Here is a 19,394-nt window from a genome sequence, read left to right on the forward strand (position 1 = left end):
AGAAGAAGAGTATTGTTGTCAGAAATACTCAGTGGAAGGGGATTCCAGATGCCCTCTGAAACACCGTGGAGGGGCTTGGGAAGGACAGGAGAGGGTGGGAAGGGACAGGGAAAGGGAGATGAAGCCTTTGGAGCCGGAGCATCCTCGCTCTGAAAATCTGGCTCAGCCTGTATAGAAATGCCACACAGAACTGAGCCAAGGGCTCAGCCAAGCCGCCCACAGAGCCCCAGTCCCTCCAGAGGCTCCTCGCATCTCGAGCAGCCCCTGTTGCTGCCGCAGCTCCCAGGCTGAGGTTACGCAGCCCCGTGGACCGCACACCAGTGGGTTCAGCATCTCTGTGGTGTGATTGCCCAGGCCCTGTTTTCTAAGGAAAACTGTCTAAAAATAGGGCCCCATTGAAGGATTGCTCCCTGACCTCTTTACCAGCGCTCTCTGCACGTTTTGAACACAAACAGGACCCCGTCCTGAACATGATGCTGCTTCAGCCTCCTCGCCAGTGACCTCAAACCTCATTTTATTTTGGCAGCTGAACCCTCTGGGCCAGAATACCTCCAGACTGGAGGCCTATGCCGTGGAAAGAGCTGGTGGCTGCACCCTGTGCCAGCACAAGATGCTTCACCATGCGGGTGCTGAGGCGCTAGCACAGGGTGCTCAGAGGAGCTGTGTGCTGCCCCTTCCCTGGCAGTGCTCAAGGCCAGACTGGACACAGGGGCTTGGAGCATCCTGCTCCAGTGGAAGGGGTCCCTACCCGTGGGAATGCCTTACCCCAGGAGCGCTGTATCCGGCAGCGCCGGCTCCTACGCGCTGAGCTGGGTGCCCACGTGCTGGTGCACGGCCGCGATGTCAGTGCTGGCACAGAGGGTGTAGTGCAGGGGCTCGACCGCTCTGCCCACCGGGGATGCCAGGCAGAAATGCCGGTTGCTCTCCAATGAGAGGAGCACGGGCTCATCGGGAGGCACCGTCACCGTCACGCCTTGGGGGAGAGCAGAGCAAGGCGGTGTCTCAGCGCGTGCCTGCCCGGCCTCGGTCCTCAGCACTGGTGGTCACAGGGATAGGGATGTACAGGGCAGAGCCTAACTGGTACCAGGACCTCCTGGACTGATCCCAGCCACGCAGGCAAAGCCCTGCTCTCTGCTTTCGCTATTCCCTTTAAACCAAAACGCCTTTCGAGGGGGGATTTACTCCATTTCCTGCCTTTTTGCTCTGCATTCAGCTTAGGCAGCAGCTTCAGCTTCATCACTGCAGGGCAGTCGCAGATCATTTGATTAATTAGGGGCAATGGCTGAAGTCTGGAGTGCTGCAGAATAATCCAAATATCCACCCAAAAATGACAACAGCCCCTAAGCTCTCATCCAGCATCCCAGAGCAGTGTCAGGGACCTGGGAGCTCAGGATGAAGCCATTCAAGTGGTGCTGGAGGAGCTGGCAATGGACACAGATCTCTGCTTAAACAGATCCTAAAAACGAAGAAAGACCAAGAGCAGGGATTTCCTTGGGGCGAGCTGAGCCAACCCCATCCTCTCAGGCACTGAGGTTTGGTATCATAGCCTTTTCCATAGGGATGAGGCAAAGTGGGATCCATCCACTGTGTCCCGCTGCCAGTTGGGACTGCATTAGAAGGATAGCTTCACCTCCAAGGCATCAACCCTGCTGCTAAACCAGTTGCTTTATAGATGAGGAGAGGATGGAGAAACACAGGGATTGAAGGAACAGGAAGCTGGATGGGGAAGGAAGCAGTTACCTGTGCAGCCCAAGAAGTACCTCTCCAGAACAGGCCCATATCCCGTGGGATTCTTGCTGAAGCCTCCACTGACAAAAGGCTGCGCCTGGCTTTGGGCTCCATTGAGCGGCCAGCGCTGGGCACGGAGGCTCACCCCTCCGTACCAGGAGATTTTGGCCATGGAGAAGCAATCCTGCAGCCAAGAGAGTCATTGGGGAGTGAGGATGAACATGGGAATAGTTGCATTTGAGAGGCAATTTGAGAGGCAATTGAGAGACATTTGAGTTATTCCAGTGCTATCAGAGCGGTCGTGGGATGGGGCTTTTCCCGGGAAGAAAAATCCCATGTCCATGAGATTTAGGGGTTTCATCCAAAAAGCAGTGGGTGCTCGTGGTAGAGCACACCTGGGGTGAAGATTTTCTTCCACAAGAGCTGTGCTTCCAGGTACAAAACTAACGCCAAAATTCATGGAATCACAGCATGGGTTGGGATGGGAGGAACCTTAAAGCTCATTCAGTTCCAACTCTGCCATTCAGCTCTACAGCACCGCAGGGTCCCTGGGGTACCTTGTGGGTTTTCTGCTCTCTCCCAAGGCAAAGCGTCCCTCTTCCCTGTGGGCTGGTGACAAGAAGCATTTCCCTGGTATTATGGGAATGTAATGGCACTAATAATGAGTGTATTCCCTCAATAAGACTACATCAGTAGGAGTATTTGGAGCACTTCCCATAGGGCTGACAGGACAGAGCAACAAGCCATCCCCAAGAACTCCCAGTCCCAGTGACATCCCTATCCTCAACCCGTCTCCTTTCAGAAACCATCAGCTTTCACTTCAAAGCCTCGGAAAGTGCCCTCTTTCTGCCAAAGCCGGGATCAGCAGGACTCAGCATCCCGCATGACTTCCCATGGGGATTTGGGAATGCAGAGGGGGGCGGGGGTGGGCAGAGAAGGACCCAGCTCAACACAACCCATGCTCATTCACCCCAGCATGGAGCTGAAACAAGGGGGCACAAAATCACAAAACAGAATATGGAAACCTTTAGAATTAGATTTAAGTAACGTTAAGTTTGATGGCTTTGTAACAGTAGCAATGGAAAATTACTGAGGTGCATGATACATAGAGAAAAAAAAAATAGATTGCAACTAGAGAACATATTGAGAATTCTCACATCGTTAACAAATCGTTATAGTTGTGACATAGTTTAAGAAAAACAGTCTAGAAGAACAGGACACAGGGATAAGGAGTGTCTGGGAACCACAGGTGTCCAGGATGGGCTACAGCTAAACTTGATGCACGGATTGACTCCACAACTCGTTAAAGTTGTAAAGTAGGTATGCTTTTTATTCAGTGCTGAGACGCACGGGGATAATTCCTCAAAGTCATGCGTGCCTCAGTGTTGTTTCCCTCTACATTTATTCTCTAAAGTTATATATATTCCATAAGGTTGCACAACACGCCTATATTCATGTCCTATCCCCGCTTCGTATTATAATGAGCCAGAAGGTCCTCTGCAGCTGCGCAGTGCCCCCTCTGGTCATGGGCAGGGGTCTCAAGATGAAGTAAATGACTCTTCCTCCTGTGGGTAGGGGTCTTCAAGATGAAGTAAATGAGTCTTCCTCTTCTTGCACTTTTCACCTTTCAGTCTTCACATATGGCCTTAGGGTTTGGTCAGTATCCCAGCCATCTGCTTCTCCCCCTTATCAGTAGATTCAGGTGTCTGCTTTTCCTTATCAATAGCTGCTTATCAATAGGATCAAGTGTCTGCATTTCCTTATCAATAGCTGCTTATCAATAGGACCAAGTGTCTGCATTTCCTTATCAACAGGACCAGGTGCCTTTGTTCTGCTTAGCAGGCATTTACAACAGACAATACTTTTGTTTAAGCAAGCAAATTCCTCTAACCAGCTTGTACAAACCCCCCGTACAACCCCCTTGTACAACCCCCCTGTACATTGGTCAACTGTCTGCATCAAACTAACTGATAAGTAGGAGGACAGGAGGATTATTATGTCTCTGGTGCTAACGAACCAATTAAACTGGTATGAGCATCTACTGTGCATGCTTCAAAGGCTGCCAGAAGTGATGAAGACTGCTGGAAGAAGTAAACGACCCTCAGAGACCACCACCACAATTCTGTACGTATGCGGGGACCTTTCTGGAAAACTACGTAATCCATACGTAGCCTCATGAATATGTATGTATGCCCAGCGGCTATAAAAGGACGGCTTGTGTGGCAATTGGGGTGATACACGCTAGGTGGAGCTATCCCCCGCGTCTCCCGGCGTCGCAATAAAGAATACCTGCTTGTCAGCTTGAAAACTTTGTTGGCGAGTTTGTTCCTGGGGTTTTCTCCGTATCACTTGGAAAGTGCCTCTGTTGGTGCCTCAGTTCGAGACATAGCAGCTGGAACAACTTTTGTGTCCTTTAAGAGAGGAAATAATAAAGAAAATGAAATGAAGCTGCTCCTCTCACAGGGGAGAGGAAGCTGTGACTTGTGCATTTGCAATCCTGCCCCAGGAAGGTTTTTGCTTTCTCTGTGACTTTCCCCACCTGGAGTTGATTTAATCACTTCTGCCTGTCCCAAGGACTTGCAGCAGTGGTGTGATGCTACTTCTCTGCAGTTTGCAGAAGGGGAGAGCTCTGTCTGGACACACTCCTCAAGAAAGCCATGCCATTAGAGTGTCTTCTATGTAGGCCAAGTCAGAGCCCCACAGGGTCAGGGTTTTCAGGAACAAATGGCGCACAGAGGATTAACAGACTGCCCCTATGTCAGGTGGTGCTGTTCATCCTGCCTGGGCTCGGGAAGCATTGCTGCCACCGGCGCACAGAGCCTGGGCAGGGTGTGGGTGCCCAAGAGCCAGCAGTTTCGGGCTTCCTGCCCTCCTACACAGCCCACTCTCAGGCCCCCAGTGGCAGGCATTATGCCCCCCCCCTCGTGTCTGGAGAGGACTTTCAGACATGTCCCCATGTCCCCTCAGCTCCCTGCTGCCATTCTAACCAGCAAGTGTCGAACAAAAGGCTCAGGAACCTGAGCTGAGCTTTGGCAGAGCCAAGCTACCCAACCGAAAAGCTGCCCCCCATAGCTTCCCTCTGCCCAGGCACGCTTCCTGCCTAGGCTTTCATTGTCCCCGGGGCACTGCTCGGTGCACCTCTGACACAGCTGGCCTCCAGGTCCAGGGCCCTGGCTCTACAGGCCCCCGGGTGCTGCCCTGGCAGCTCTGTTGCCCTGGGCACCCAGGACTGTGCTTCCTTCTCTTCTTCCATCCTCTCCTCTCCATTCTCCCCAGAAGAGCTGTGCAGCCATGGCAGGGCACACTGCCAGAGACCAGAGGGTGCAGGGACCACCAAGAGCAGGGCTGCAGCTGAGCTGCTATAGCAAAGCCTTGGGAGAAGGTTAGGGTTCTGTCCTGAACCTGGTCCAAGCTCACCTTTGCACGTATGAGTACTGCAAAGGGCAAAGCCTCAGCTTGTGCTCTGGGCTCTCCTCATCCTCTCCTGGTGTCTCGCCACCATGTGGGAATGTCACAAATGCAGGACCCTGCACAGAGAGGTAAGAATGGGAGATGTCGCTGGGCAATGGAAAGGTGCCTCGAGCTGGTACAGTCCCGCAGAGGACAGTCAGCCCCCACGCTCCTATGCCTTAGGGACCTTCCCACCTTGGCTCCCCGGAGGACAGGAATGCTCTTTTCCTAATTATTTTTCCCTGCAGCAGTACCTGGACCTCCCATTGCTCTTGCTTTTCATTCCAAGCCTTCGGGGGTGCCACTTTCACCCTTGTCTTCTGCTGGTACTTCTTGCGCAACGAGTCCCAGAGCTTGTGTTTTTCCTCCTCCACGCACCCGCAGACCGGCACCTGCAGGGCCATAGCAATGCAGCAGTGGGCACTGTCAGCCTCCCCTGCAGAGGGCTGGGGGAATTTTAGCTCTCCCCCTCCCTCCCGCCCCTTCTTTCCAGCCCCTTCTTTCCATCAGCCCTGGTTTGCTTGCAGTCACAAAAACACAGAATCATCAGGGTAGGAAGGGAGCTCTGGAGATCTGCCAAGGCAGGGCCATCCAGAGCAGGTCACACAGGAACAGATCTAGGTGGGGTTTGAATGTCTCGAGAGAGGGCGACTCCAGCCCCTCCTGGGGAGCCTGTTCCAGGGCTCTGCCACCCTCAAATGCAGGGGCCTTCCATTCTCAACTACCTTCTTCCATTTACTTCCTCTGGGTAAAAAAAGAAATAGCACTGTTCAGTTTACTCTAACATGCTACAATATGTGCATACGTAACTGTAGGTGACGCGTGAGTTACTTCAAGATGTGCTTTTTCATTGAAGTGTGCTTTTCCTTTTACAAATTCTACATCAAGGTGGAAGGAAGGAAGGAGGGCAGGCTGCAGAGTGCTCATACACTGAAGCTGAAGGAACTTCTCCTGAACGGAGTTAAGATGTTCGTTCCAATGGACAAACTACTCTATGCCATGCACTCTGGCCTGAGCCAGTATTAAACATTCCAGAAACTTGGTGATTTGTCTGGATAGCTAATGGCAAGGCTGATAGCAGCAATGTTTTTCAGGGCCTAAAAGAGAGAAGGAAAAAGTCATGATTCTCCTCAATCCAAAATGAAAGAAAACCTTGTATGAAATTAAACAGAAATAGATAAATAACCATCTAGCTGCTCCTCTCATGGTAGTGCAAAAATTGTCATGTATCCAGGCAGTTCCAGCAAGGCAACTGCATTTCCAGCTACTGAAAGACCAGTCCCCATCCCCATTTCCACGTTTTGGCAGTTCAGAGGTCAGTTTGGTAAACCAGATGACACCCAACAGCCAGTTTGTGGCACACCAGCTGATTATGAAAGGAGAACATTTGTGCATGGTTCATTCACGTATTTCAGAAGCCTTTCATAGTAAAGTCCAAGTACATTTATCTCTACTTTATACAACTCCACTGGGCAGTCAGAAATCATTATCTCTGCCTGTCAGAAAGATATTGCAAAACCACACATCACTGAGGTTGTGCAATATTATGACCTCTGCTGTGCAGTGATGAAGTTGATCTTCAGTATTTAAGGCAAGCAAACACTCTTGTAGAGATCTAAGCTCCTGCAACAAAGCCTTCAGTGAACACCAACACTTCTAGTAAAGATATCATCCTACTCATTAACATTAAAGTGCTGATCATTACAGTAGTCCCCATGAACCAAAGGTATCTGAACTACACATAAGACTCTCCCTGACTAGAACACAGTTTGTGAACACAGAAATCAGTTTGTTACAGGCTGTTCCTACGTAGTGTGCAAAACCAACTCAAGGAAAAGCACATTTAAATACCTTTAAATTAATTATTAAAGCAGCGTTCCTCTCAGAATAAAGAGTGGCTTTAGGGCTTGCTGCCTGAAGTGCATAAGGAGGAGTCATGACTATTATATAAGGCTCCACAATGGATATGGCAACAGCATGGCCCCTCTAGTAGAATTTGCTGCCAGACTCCACAAGAGAAAGTTTGTAATGTTTCTGAAGCATTTAATGGTTCTAAAGCTCTGATGAACTTTGCCAAGGTAAAGGAAAACTGCTTTTAATTTAACACTGAACTACATATCATTCTGGGCACTGCAGAGAGGAGGGATACAAATACAGGAACTGCTTACGCTAACCCTGTTTTCTGTAACAAAGAAGAGTTCTGCAAGTGCACGATGAAGAGGAAGGAGAATCCCAGGCTTGGCCATGTCGTGACACAAGTTGTTTTCCATAGTGGTAAAAAGCTGCCGAAGTGGCTTCAACAAGGTAAAGTCACAGTCCCTGAAAAAAAGGTAATTCAAATGTAATAGTGAGTAACCGTGACCTTATGCCTGTTTCTGGGAGGGAAAAAAAAGCCAACACAGAACCCCAAACAAATTCAAGAGAACAAAACCATACAGTTTTAACAGATGCATCAATGAAGGAAGAAGCACAAGAATTACTCTAAAATTTAAATTCAGTCAAGTGTTTCAGCACAATTAATTTCATTCTGAATCGGTGAAGTGGAGAAAACCTCACATCTATGAATATGTCCAAATGACTTTCGTAAAACTAAGTGGCCTCCTGAAATGAGGACTTGAAAATACCTGTATCCATCACTTTGCAAAATGCTGTAGCTCCATTGATTGAAATTAACCAGTACTGCACTACAGCACTAAGCAGGTGATGCCCTTGTATAGGGCAGACAAAAACTCATCTATAGCTTTCAAAACAATTCCAACCCTGCCTCCTTCTTACTCCTGAGTTAAAGCCAACTAACCCAAATGTTACTTACTACACAGAGAGGATGACAAATATTGGGGGGGAGGGAGGGAAAAGGGGAAACTCAATTTCAGAATGTATCATCAGATTAACACAAGGAAATACTAATACCAGCACAATGGAGACTTGGCCTTTCAGCAATTAAATCTGTTGTCCACATGACAAAAGATGACATTTGCTGATGAAAACACCTAAGGGAACTTGAAAAAGTAATAAACCCATGATTAAAATCCCAAAGCCAGGTTTTCAGACTTGGACACAGACTAGTGTATCTAAAATTTGCAGAGAGCCAAATGGTTTTATGTAATTGTCCAGTTTTATCACAGCACGAATATACTTTTTGACTTCTCTTTATCAAAGCAAGCTATAAGATGCTGTTATTTTAATGATTTTGCTTATTCTGAACTGAAAAGGTATAAGCAGGTAAGTGTCCATGTTCCAGCACTGTTGTCTGTGTTTCCAGTATTTCTCGAGTTAATGTGACTATAAACATATGCAAAACACTAAGAGCTCAACAGTGTTTTGAATGTGTATTTTCATGAGGAATACCCATGCCATACATACTTTTTTTCCTTCAAAACAACATTTGAGCTCAGTGGACCTCTTTTAGAAAGCCAGGAAAAAAAAAAAAAAAAAAGGATGGCTTCAAAATAACCCTTTATAATAAATATCTATCAGGCAGTGTGAATTTTATCTGAAAGGCAAATTATCTACTTCAAATCATTGTTTTCTGCCCTCAAAATAATATCAGCTTAGTCATTTTTTCTTCCCTTTTCTTACTTTTTCTTCACAGATTAATCCTAGAAATCATCATTCAGGAGATGTGATCTTTTGCTTTTTGGTAATTCTGAAATGCACAGAACACTTACCATTAAGCTGGAGGCTGAAGTAAAACACGGAATGGTTTCCACTGTCTAAAGATACAAGGATAATGCCTCTTACATTTTTGTCAGCTAGCTTGAAGGAGGAGTTAAAGAACCTCTATACTGGACGCAGTTAAGCTTCCCTTTTCCAATTGTGTTATGGATCAGTTATGATTTACGAAGAAAGAACCTTTACACAGGCAGCCAAATTCACAGCCCATTAAACAAAAGGTTAAAAACCAGAGAAAGCAAAGCTGCACTGCTTTTACAGGTCAGAGAATTAAATGGCACACTTTCAGTCTAGGGAACAAGACCCTTAAGTGGTTAGGATTAAAAGTGGAAGAGCTATCAAAACGTTTCACCATTTTGCTGTAGGAACTGGAACATTCAAGAAGTTCTTGTCATTGTAGCATCTCCAGCTTCTCAGAGGGGAACACTGGTGGTTAGCTGTAATGCTAAACAAAACAGGTCCTTACCTGTTGTGCTCTGCAATAGTAGATCTGGTTAAAACGGAATTGCCTTCTGTTCCATGGAAAATCCTGTCACCCTGGGACAAGCATGCCAGTTTTCACCGAGAAGCAGAATTTGCAGTTTCATGAAGAAACATTTTAGAAACATTTTTTTACGATTAAAAAGCCCCTAAAAATCTAACAGCTTCTTCCCTTTTTCATCACAAATGGACTCATTGCTCTCTCCTACTCCTAAGAGTTTTGAGAAAGCCCTGTCATCAGATGGAAAGCCCAGAAGCCTTCAAATGCCTGGTTTCAGTTAAGCCTGCTGAGGGGAATTAAGAGGCTTAATCCAGACAGCCTTGTCCGGAAATGAAGTTTCACAAGGTGAAGCTCAAGTTTCACAGCCAAGGCTGCTCCAAAACAATGGGCCTCCAAGTTCACTTTCTTAGCAAACCTCTGCAACTCTATGGAAGGAAAAGGACAGAAAGAAGGTCATAAAAATCCAAAGTATTTCTACATTGCTAACTTGCACTTTGTCACCCAAACTGCTTTGCTAAGAGAGCTCCTACACCTATTTCCATCTACTGACAGCACTCAAAGTCAAAAGCTTCCTGCAATGGCATGGTGCTCAGTGGGTTAAAGCAACTCAAAGATGTCGTCCTTCAGCTCACCAGCATTTGCTACTGTGTTCTCAGAAACGGGCTTAGGAGAGAACAGAGACTGAAGCTGTCAGTCAACTGGAAGCAGGAACACTGTAAGTGAATGTTGTGCAGAACAAGGACTGTGGTGGAACAGAATCAAGATCAAAATTTGTTTCCAGTCACTGAGTGCATGCTTTGACCAAAGGGTGGAAAAAAAAAGCTCAAGCAGCAGAACAGCAGATAAGCCTACTTTCAAAGAAACAAATGCAAGAGCAGCACGTCAGAGCAAACAGGCTGGGACAAGAAAAGGGTTGTCTTTTCTTCCCACCCATCTCAGGAACATCTACATGTAAGTGTCATTAGTTTCTCAAGAGAGTCCGAAACACCATCAATAGCCTACACATCTGAACTTTGAAACACAGCATAGTCACCCGGAAGTTCAAAATCGTTCCATTTCTGTGGAGATCCATGGAAGCTGAGTCAATCCTGCTGGAAATCACTGCTGCTGGACATGAGCCCTCTTCTGTATTACACTGAGAGTCAAATTTGATGGAGAGGTAGATAGCACCAGGAATGTGAACTTTATCCTGAGAAATAAACACATGAATCTTTGCATCCTGCAATACTATATTACCAAAGAGCTACTTCACTTTCTCCATACAAAGAACAAATACTACAGCATATCCAGAGAGAAAAAGAATACCCAAAAAAACAAACAACTCCCTTTACTATTTTTATATGTAGTTCATTTAACAAATGTAAAGCATGGCCTATTGTTTGCGTTAGCTGTTTAGCATGTAAAATTAATTGCTAGGGTTTTATTAGAAGCGGTAATTGTTGCTGATACTGATCTCCACTGCCACAACCTAAAGGTTTCTATGCATTTTAAAGGACAAAAATCAGAAGAATCAGAGCTGCAGATAAATTAAAAGTCCCAAGACTGCCCAGAGGCAACAGTTATTTACTGAACTGCATTAGAAAAAGGCTTTCAAACAATATCAAGAGAAGAAAATAAGAATTGTTTGTGTCAGGATAAGATAGCCTAAAATGAGAAATACAAGGAAAACGAGACTCCACCCCCAGCTTTCATCTAACAGCACAAGGAAGTAACAGGCAAACGGAAATGAACCTTTGGATGAAAGGGTAGAAATATTTGTTCATTAAGGCCCTGAGACCATTTAAGAATATGATGTGCTTCAAACACACGCATAACAAAACCATTGAAGTTATGCACTTTTCACATGATTGAATTAGATTACATAACAGTGCCTTACTGAACATATTTCTTTACAGGGCAAGGCCTCACTCAGACAGCAGCAGCCCTTCCAAAAGCAACACTGAACACATATTTCACAGGTGCTTCAAGCACAAAGGCCCACAGGTAAACACGCGGACCACTGACATTTCTGCTCCAACCACCCTGATGTTTTAGAACTCTTCAAGCCACGCAAATGCACTGTACTACACTACAAGTCTAACTTACCTCAAAATTGGTATTGTTCTTAGAAGGATGTTTAGATTCATGCATCTGCGCTGCCATTCCGGGTTCTTCCATGAACTGGCAAGCTGGCAGTGCCATTGTCCCTAGCATGCTCTCACTGCACCCATGCAGTACCTTCTGCAGAATCTGGGAAGAAGCAACACGTCATGTAAATACAATTTGCTATCAAAACTATTACAAACTTATATACTGATGACTGACAGGAGTAATTTCTAGCCACACAACATTCTGGAAGAGCAAGAAACAAGACATCACAAATGATGTCTACAAGTGTTATTTCCATAAGTGCAGAAGATTGTATTCTGCCCTCTGTTCCAGACCTTTCAGTTCCTATCTAACGAAAACATGACAGCTTTTAGCTCCATCTCTTTCCACAAATGCTAGGAACAAGGATTACCCATAAAGTAGTTAACAGTAAACTAAAGGCTGTAAACAAGGAAGATAAACAACTAAAGACACCTTTAACTTCTATTACTTACAGGTTTTGATTTTAATAAAATATGTTCTGTTTTAGCTTTCAAAATGTACAACTTCACATACAAGAAGGAAGCCATCAGTCTGTGGCTACAGTGTTTGAAAGCAAGAGCTGTGTCTTTAAGAATACAAATAAATGCCATTTAGTCTACCAGGACACGCTAAATGATAATTAAGAACAACCTGAATCTCCACTTTCTCTTATTTTTCAGAGCTTTTGTGTGCTTTTGAATTTGGATTCCTGCTGCTCAAGGCCCTTTATTATAGTAACCTATGACACCTCTTCACGTGCAGTTTTCTAGCTCCTCCTATAAAATGTGATACTAGCTCAGACCAAACGTTCACCTCCACATCAGACAAAAAAATTGATTTCTTGGGAAAAAAGAGTTTAAAAGCAAAGGCAGTATGTAGCACAGTTCCCTGAATGTCTTCTTTGCCTCCATGCACTTGCAGAATAGCCTAACACAAAGGTTTCTGTATTTAATACACCCCAACATATTGTTATTCTTTCTATCAGTTCATCCTGGTGTTTTCTGAACCTACATAAACACCCCACGGCAACAATTGCAATGACATACCCTGTCAAGGACCGGTTCTTTTGGTTTGTTTTGGACCTGCCACTTATTACCTTCATCCGACACTCCTTTGTTTTCTTACTGGGAGTGCCAGTGAATAACAGTTGTTAACTTTTGTGTGCTGCTTTTTGTTTTAAAACTACAGAGAAAGAGGAACAGACTTTTTCATTCCTCCTCCTCCCTCTAGGCCAAATGGGGCAAAGATCCAGGATGAAGAAAACAAGTTGGTTCCTCCTACTGCAGTTACTCCATGGCTAAAATAATCCCTGCCACTCTTTTCCAGACTTCTTCCAGTTGTACTGCGTTTCCATTTTCCTTTAAGTGAGATGAGGGAGTCAAGTCACATGCTGTATTCCAGATGAGAGCATACTCTTGGTTTGGTGGCATACCAGTGCCTTCTGTTTTATCTTTAATTCCTGCTTTCAAGATTGCCAGCACTTCATTTGCTTCAACTGCTACTGAAGCATTGAGCTGACGTTTTCTTTACAACATTCTAATTCCAAATTCACTTCCACCACAGTAAGAGTCAGCCCATCAGTGGAGTAGCAGGCATTACAATATACACATTGAGATCTGCAGCTTTCAAAATGGACTGCCTGTTTGACCAATTTCTCTATCAGATTTATTTTCCCATATAGCTCTTGCACAACTGAGCTGTCGCCATGGAGCTAGTTTTTCCATTTTCTGTTAACAAAATCAGTACGTTAAGACACTGACAGATTCCAACTGCTTTTTCAGAACTAATTTAGATTTTTGCTGTTTCAATTTAGTTTCCCAAAGGAATTGCAAGTATTCCTGTTAGTCAGTCTCGTGGTATGTAGGCACAGGGCTTGATCACATGCACAAGTGAAATCCACTTACTTTTCCCATAACTGCTTTTCCTCTAGCTGCATAAGCATGTCCAGTATGTACGTCACATGGGCTGGACCACTAAGATCTAGGATTTCCTCATTTATTGCCACATCATCTGTCCAGTCAGCTAGAAACGATACCAGAACGTGCCTGGCATAAAGAACAGCAGTTGCCTCATTTACTGACACAGGTAGTCCCTCACAGCCTTTTTACTCCTGGAGTCCAGCTCCTTGTGCACGAGTATTGAACTCTTGGTGCGACGTTGCTTGGCAGAACTAAGCTGTAGCTCACTCTCTGTGTTGCTTATCAGTTTTTGGGCGACTGGATTGGTTTCTTCTGTTGCTTTATCACAGAGTGCAGGTTTTGACTGAAAAAAGAAATGGAAGTTTGAAAATAGGCTCCCAACAATTTACTTCCTTATGTCTGGATATCTGACCAGTCCATCAGACTGCAAGCTGAATTTACAAATGGATTTGTCTTTTACATACTGAAAATCACAGCATCAAAGAAGAGAAAAGTGTGATCTCACACACACCTACAGGGACAGGATTCCTCAAAAAGACAGTTTATGTCGGACTCACTATACACTGATGCATTCAAGACCGTACACGAGCAGAAACGGCAGTTCAAACTCTAACCAGAAGTGTTATTTTAAGCTGACCTACAGAGGCAAAGCAAGTGTCATGCTATTTCTGACAGCGAATGAGGCAAGCTGGCAGGAAGCTTTGGAGATCATTTAGACCAAATCCAACTTAAACCTGAGACAACTTCAAAATTAAGGCTTTGTCCAGTTAAGTTTGGAGAATTTCCAGGGGTGGAGATTTCACAGCTTTGTTCGGCAACTGATAGACAAGTGATACCACACGGCAAGGAATAAGCACCCAAAATAAAGCAAAGAGCTGTGGGACCATGCTATTGAATGGAAACCTAAAGCTTGCAAGTGCAGTGTCTACTTCACAAGACTAACTTATTGCTTCCTTGTTCTGCTGAAATTATTATAACAATATGCTAAAACAGTAACACGGCATAAGCTTACAGTAATTAGACACAATCTCTCTTTCTCTCGTATAAAGAGAGGAAATTACAGTGTGCAGTCACAAGGTGTTCCCCTGACCTGAGAATCAAGTTCTCCTACTTCCTTAAGGAAGAGATACTTGCTTCTTGTGTGTGCTTATTCATTTTGGCATAAAACAGTAACAACAGATTATTTCACAAAAGAGAAAACCTCAGCTTTGAAGTTACTAAACAAGACTGAAGTTACTTCCATGCCTAAATTATTTCACAACTGCTCTGTCTTGGAGATGGCACATACCAAACAGGTTAAGATGATCATATCTGTATCTACTGCTTTTGAACTCTGCTCCTTCAGCCTCAAACGTCTGCTGGGCTGCCACTTCTGAGGCAGCGTTTGGATCCTCTCATCTGTTGTAATTACATCTCCATCAAACCTTACAAGAGGCAATAGTTTATTACCTTTACATAACAATACACTGAAATCATAGAGCCATACTTTGTGAACTTACAAGAAAAACAGCCATAGAGACTACCAAATATTTTATGCAACCAGCAAATTCAAAGAAATGTCAAAGGAGGTAAAATTAAGTACCAAGAAGCATATTTTGGTGGCTTCATCCAAACCCTCTGGAGGATCAAGTTTGTTCTGCTCTAGATCTACAGGACCAACAATGGGTGGCTCCACATCTTGATCTTGTTCCCTTTCTTCCAGTTCAGTATGCTCACGTTCAGCCAGGGAACTGATCTCTCTCTTAGAGGAATACAGCATTATTGACAAAATCGAGATAGAAAAAAAGGCAGCATATGCTGTGACAGCTGTAGATATTATTAGTGTATCTGCAATCAGCATTTTCTATGAACATTTTAAGACTTGGACCGTGCTCAGTCCCCTACTCCAGAGACAGGCTGCTGCTACTGCTAAGAAATACCGAGTGGGTCATTTTGAAGGGGAACAGTGTTAAATGGTCTGCAGTGCAATATCAGGAGCAAAATTCCTCGCTCCGACAACGCTATCGCTTTCTATTTGCTGTTTATGATGTACCTGCTGTGTAGGGACAGAGGGACAAAATGCACAGCAATCCTCTCCCTACCAGTCCAGTCACCACTGCAGAATTAAATGCACTACTGCTACCTGATACATGAGAAAAAAAAGGAAGACAAAAGACACAAGCAGTACCTTTTCCTTCCCAGCCATTAAATTGCTCTGAAGAAAAGCAGCAAAAACTTACACACTAAACCTGCTATTTGCTGTGTTCGTTCAAGCCAGGATATGATGAAAGCCCATCAAGAGCCCCAATTAACATTTCAGAACGCAAACTTCACCGGATGACCAGTGTCTAATGCTTACATCTAACACTAACATGGGACACAGCTTCCCCAAAATTCTCTCCAAAATTCTGCTGTCCTTCTGCACTAATGCTGCCATTTCAGTATCCTCATGAAGTATTTCCATTGTTAAAACTTGAAGACTATGAAAGAGAAAAAGTGGGATTCAGGAGGAATTTGGCTGGGTTTGCATGCACACTCAGGCTTCGGGATGGAAGGGGTATTTCTGGCAACCAGGTCCCTGGGGAAGGCGTGAATACAAGAGGAAGCGCAAGCCCCATCGTATGAGTTAGCTGGCAAGACAAAAGAGCTCAGAGAATAACCTCCACGTCCTCCCACTCAGCACACTTTCACATCACTGCTTTTGGTTTTGCTGAGTGTCTCTCACCAACCCCATCCTGCGCTCTCCCAGCCTGGCAAAACCCTCCCTTGGCAGCCCAGTGAGTGAGCACCTCTGGAGCTGCTCACCACTCCCATCCAGGCAGAGCTCATTGCCTTTAGAGAACTAACAAAGTCATCCCCCTAAGAACAGGGGTCACTTTACTGACTAGAATGGAAAGTCATCTATTAGAGACTGCTTTAGGAAGGCAACAATTACCAAGTCATCACTTTTCACTCACTGAGATTGCAACTGAATTGGTGGCGATGAAGGTACCTGGAGTAAGAAAAACGGTCCAATTTCAAACCAAAGATACTCATTTTGCTTTGCACCTTGGTGGCTTTGCACAAGATGGGCCAGCCCACGTTCTCTAGAGCACCAGGAGCCACACGCAACCTCAGACAGTGATCTCCAGGGGGAACCAAACCTCTACCAAGTGGGAATTGCAGGGCAGTACACAGAGAGGTGTGTGTCTCCTGCCTCCCCAGTTCCTCCTTCCACTGCTTCCCAGCCAGTCTGACACAGGACTCAGCTCTAGGGAAGGTGGCACCTCCTCAGTCTCCCAGATGTGGAGCCCACCCACCCAGCTCACATCCGACCATCCCACACCCATGGGCTCCAGCAGCTCTTGGAAGAGGAGGAGTCCAGGCAGGAAGGGGGAGCCACCTGCTCCCTTTCAAACCCATCCTCCACCGACTTGCAAATTAAAGGGGCACACAAGTAACACTGCCCCAGGCTTCAGGAACAGCACAGGGACAGAGTGGAACAGAGCCCCTGTCCCACAGTAGAACTGCATCAGAGTTGACCTCCAGCAAAAGACACATTTGCTGGCACAGGCCAGGCTCGCTGGGGCCTCCATGCAGCGATGGCTCTCAATTCCATAAACTGTGTGCTTGTAGCAGCCTCCTCAGCCTCGGAGCATCAACTAACAGCAGAGAAAGACACAAACAAATTCCAAGAACATTAAGCTGAGTGCAGAGGTTTAAATCTGCTCCCCAGGCACATCTGATGTAAGAAATCCACAGCACACAGATCATGCAATCACAGACTGCTTTGGGTTGAAAGGGACCCTAAAGCTCATCCAGTTCCAACCCCCTGCCACCATGTGACAATGGTACCTTTCAATCTACCTTCCTCCTCCACCTGAGGCGTCCTGGCCATCCAAAAGGAAGTTTCCACTGAGCACTGGGGAAAGAACACGCAGGTGACCCCTGACATATGCACAGCCTTGCTATACAGCTGGAAAATTAAAATGGGAAATGCTGGTTATTCCACCCATTCCTCAAACAACAGAGACTTCAGGAGATTCACAAATTCGAGGAGACCAAGGGCAGGTTGGACAGGGCTCGGAGCAACCTGCTCTACTGGAAGGTGTCCCTGCCCATAGCAGGGGGCTGCAGCTGGGTGAGCCTTAAGGTCCCTTCCAACCCAAACCACTCTAGGATTCTATGATATTCTGGATTTTGTAAGACAGGCAAATCAACACTTTTCCTAAAATTTGCAGCTTTTAGGCCGCTTCCCAGAATATGACAGAACACAACCTTTTTAATCTGAGCTATCACTATGAAACTCAAAACTAATGCTTCCAGCCCTGGTCCTGCTTGCACCCGATACAAACCTCAAACAAATCTCCTGAAGATACTCACATATTGGTGTGAATCTGAGTCAAAGCCACTGCCTGTAACCAATGTCAGTGTCTACAGCACTTTACATTCAATTCCTGCTTTAGCTAAAAATAGTAGGCTCCTATCTATGCACACACAGCTCCTATTTACTTCATGAAATTGCTTTACAGTGCTGCATCAAATTCCTGTTCTTTAATAAAAATGGGTTCTCTGCTTTTCTCTCCTAGTCACAGCACTGATGAAATGTGACAAGATTTTCTTTAGACATCTCATGGCCTTCTCTGATGCTAAAAACGATAGAAGAGAGAAGTATTTGTACGAGTAACCAGCAGAAGCATCAGTGGGCTCAGGATGTCCCACAAATATTCAGAACAACACAGCAGTGGGCTCGCAAAACTGCTCATGATGAACCAGTTCCTTGACGCCAGGCATTTCACTAGGAAAGCCTCGCTGCAGCCACTCTCTTTGGGGATTGCCCTTCACAGAACTGTTCAAAACCAAAGTTAATCATGCAGCAAAGCCAAGAGACAAGGAACTCATCCCTGCCACACCACAAAAATTAGCGATGTGCTGGCATCTTCACGAGGTGCTGATTGCCACAGTTTATTGAACACCAATGCTGAAGGCCTTACCACCCTCACAGGGAAGAACTTGTGCCTGAGATCTCCCTTGACCTGCTCCTCACGCCCTGGGGATGCAGCCCAGCACACAGGGGGGTTCTGGGCTCAAGCGCACACTCAAGCCAGGTCACGGGGAGATTCTCGTCACCCAAAACCCCAAACACTTCTCCTCAGGGCTGCTCCATCCCATCCCCACTAGACTGTGCTCACAGTCCCACAACAACACGTTCAAATGCCCTCGTGTGCCCATTCCACTGGAATGACAGACTGCAGTATCTTTCCTTCAGGGACCTCACAGTGCTGATGAAACCTTCCCACTTCTCTGTGGGGTGTTCTCCCTCTGCTGTGTACCTCAGGAGGCAGGAGTTATTTTAGCAGACAGCAGAATCACAGGAAAAAACAACAGAAAATTCGATTCCCAGCTCTTGGCCACGGTCACAAGCTCACTCTTCACAGCAGGATTTTAATAGCTTGAAATGTAAAACTACAGCTTGGAAGATGAAATTTGGTTTCATTAATGTAATACTGCTTTTTTAAACAATACTTCATTTGGAAATGGTACTACCTGAGTAAGTGTCTACTTTTTTAATTTCAATTTAGAAAATGAGAGAAGGAAAGAGAGCATTTACCTTTGTTCGTCAGCAGAGCTTCACCCCAGAATGGCTCCCAACCAGTTTGTAACCTGGAAACCAACAAAACAATAATCAAACTATTGATTGGAACCTGCAATAACTCAAACACAAAACATGCCAATCGGTACACCAAATCGTACAGCATCACAGCCTCAACGCTGCTCTTTCCCATTGGCCCAGGGTGGCCCAAGGTACCCAGTGCCACCCACAGTATTCTCCATTTCCTTCTGGGAGCACAGGGGAGCAAAGGCCATGGCTGCCCAAAGGACTTCAGACAACTTGGAACACTTTCTCCTCACCGGCTATTTATTTCTATTGCTCTGTCCTGTTTGAATCAACAGAGGGTGGCCAGAAGACTTCTCCATGTGACAGGAAGGCAGACCAACAGGTCTAGCCCAGTGACGTGGAACACCTCGCTGACCCCAGGGGGATAGGATGTGGGAAGGAGCAGGACAGGGAACCA

At 45.6% G+C, this 19,394-nt stretch overlaps 1 long non-coding RNA gene across 1 annotated transcript; it reads right to left on the bottom strand.

Annotated features, from left to right (window-relative positions):
* Positions 1–6,178: 6,178 nt before the first annotated feature.
* Positions 6,179–8,037, bottom strand: LOC130606777 (uncharacterized). The gene is made up of 3 exons (XR_008974045.1): positions 7,347–8,037; positions 6,730–6,801; positions 6,179–6,275 (listed from the first exon to the last, which is right to left on the bottom strand). It is a non-coding gene; the product is annotated as an uncharacterized LOC130606777 (long non-coding RNA).
* Positions 8,038–19,394: the final 11,357 nt, after the last annotated feature.

The sequence above is a fragment of the Pezoporus wallicus genome, unplaced genomic scaffold, assembly GCF_028554395.1.
Source record: "Pezoporus wallicus isolate ANWC-B61680 ecotype Strahan unplaced genomic scaffold, APGP_CSIRO_Pwel_v1 contig_8678, whole genome shotgun sequence".
NCBI lineage: Eukaryota > Metazoa > Chordata > Aves > Psittaciformes > Psittacidae > Pezoporus > Pezoporus wallicus.